Source organism: Chiloscyllium plagiosum, chromosome 39 (assembly GCF_004010195.1).
Source record: "Chiloscyllium plagiosum isolate BGI_BamShark_2017 chromosome 39, ASM401019v2, whole genome shotgun sequence".
NCBI lineage: Eukaryota > Metazoa > Chordata > Chondrichthyes > Orectolobiformes > Hemiscylliidae > Chiloscyllium > Chiloscyllium plagiosum.
In genome coordinates, this window is record NC_057748.1 from 1,764,013 (window position 1) to 1,766,563 (window position 2,551).

Here is a 2,551-nt window from a genome sequence, read left to right on the forward strand (position 1 = left end):
AAGAACTAATGAAAACCCCACTTTGGTTTGATAATGTTGTTCTTTGAATGGAGATTTGGAATCTACAACCACAGCTTTATAGTTTTATGGTACTACACTGAATATGTGGGTATGGTTCTGCAGGCTGTCACCACCACCTGCCTGTGCTACAAAATGAGAGTCAGTGAAAACACAACACTGGAAAAATTACCAGAACTCTGGAGAGAGAGAAACCGAGTCAGCATTTCAAGTCCGTTTCATCTGAGCTGGTCCTCTGAATAGGAACCTCCTGAAGGACAGTTGTTGGGCTCAACATTTAACAGTTTCTCTGTCCAAAGATGCTGCCAGACCTGCTGAGTTTTGTTGTTCTTTCAGCATCCATAGTATTTTGTATTTTTTGACTTTTTTTTTGTTGCTGTCTCATGGTGATGTGTCAATCATTAATTGTCTCTGTCTCTTCCCTCCAACAGTGGCTCCCCCCTTCCACTCTTTCAGTGCGGCTGATGCAGCTGTGACCGATGAGTTCTCTGTGTTCAGCCATCTCAGGGGGTCACCCAGAAAAGTGGAAGGCCAGGGCACGGGTAAGCTTTCTTCCACCAGGCTGTGTTTTTCTGACTAGACTCATGTCGGGGAATGTAGGTTTGTTTTGTATTACTGTGGCGGTAGCGGAGAGGCTTCAGCAATGCTGCAGGTCCCTTACACACAAGAGAGTCTGCTCAGAAACAAACCCTGAGACAGAGAGAGGGAGCGAGGAAAAAGGAAGCTTCAGAAAACTGAGTCCCAGGGGAGAAAAATTGAATCGATTTAACCAAATAATCAATTATCCGAACGAAATAGCGTCCGCCCATCTCGTTTGGATAATCAAGGTTCCTCTGTGCTTGGCTGTGAAAGCTGCTAGAAGGAGTTTGCGTGTGAATATTGGGTGAAAACTGGTTCAGGACTGTGCTGACATGCACTTCCCTCTGTCTCTTCCCACATTTCCGCGAACATTGAACTGCCAAAGAGGAACACGTTGAGGTGAACGATGAAGCTGTATCCCAGGAAAACACTCCTCCTCCTCCTCCTCCTCCGCCTCCTCCTCCTCCTCCTCCGCCTCCTCCTCCTCCTCCTACAGCAGAGCAAGGGGAAAAACTTCTCAAACTGCCCCTTGTTGACAGTACAATAAATCCTGATTTTGTTTTGCAAAAATGTTGTTTAAAACAGGGCAATATAGTAATTGATGTTGCAATTTTGTTCTGTAACTTTGACCCCAAGAGTGTCTGTTGCTTGGCAGATCCCAAATGTGCATGGAATTTTCTTCCTCCTGTGGGTTGTGGGGTTGGTGCCCCAATGCCAGGAAATTCTTCAGCTTCTCCAGCACCAGATTCTGACCTTGGATGGTGCACTGTTGTTCCACCACCAAACAGTTATTGAGGGTCATCTTGTGTACAACTGTAAATCTTTCTTATACATTTATATGTTACTTTAAAAGTTATTTCTCTTACCAATGTAAGAATTTAGGAAGATACAGCATTTCAACTTGTTTTTTCAAACCATTAACCACAGTGTAAACCCAACCCTGTCAGACAGAAGACTGGTATTCCTGCTTGTACTTTTCCTCTAATGAGCAATATCTAAAGGGAACTTAACTACAGCTTTTATGTTGGTTGTGCTGGGAAAAGTATGATTTCACTTCAGATTGTTTCATTTAAAGTCACTCTTTTAGGCTTTTTGTAGCACAGTGGTAGTCTCCGTACCTCTGAGCCAAGGATGCCTATGTTCAAGTTTCACCTGCTCCAGAATTACATAATAACATCCATGAACACCTTGAAGTCACACTTTTCAGGAGCCCATTGATGATGATGTGAGGAATTACTGCTTTGATTTTTAGCATTTTAGAAACGTGTGTAAAGGGGACAGAGAGGCTGATCCAGTGGTTTATTTATTTGACGTGTGCTGCATTAGATGGATTTGAGTTGCAGAAAATCTTTCACTTCTGAGAGAGATAACAAACCAGTCCAGGATGGAGCAGCCCCTTCAACTCAGTCAACCCTGAGCCTGCTCCACACCAGGCTGCCGTGTTCCCACCTGATGAAGGAACAGTGCTCCAAAACCTCCTGATTTCAAATAAACCTGTTGGACTAGACCTGGTGGCGTGAGACTTATGACTTTGTTGACCCCAGTCCAACATGGGCACCTCCACATTATGATCCCATTCCAAGTACAGCATCTTCAGATCGTGCTGATGCCTCGGTTTGACCTATTCCCAAGGTAGTGATTGACCGAGTCAACATTATTTCACTCAAATGTTAGTGATCAACATTTTGTCTTTGACATTGTGACATCACTGTCAGCTCGAGGTCCTGTACCTCCCAGACACATAGGTGGTATATTCTGCCATGTAACCAGGGCTGCTTGAATCTATCTATTTCAGGGCTGGCATGGAGTTGGAAAACATGTCGGCCCCTGGAGGTGAGAATGCAGCAAACCGTTGGGAGCTGAAATCGTGACATTTTCCCACCAATACTGCGGGGGAATTTGTCAATAATACAGCGAACCTCTGTGCCTGCTTTCCCTTCCGCATCTGATTTTG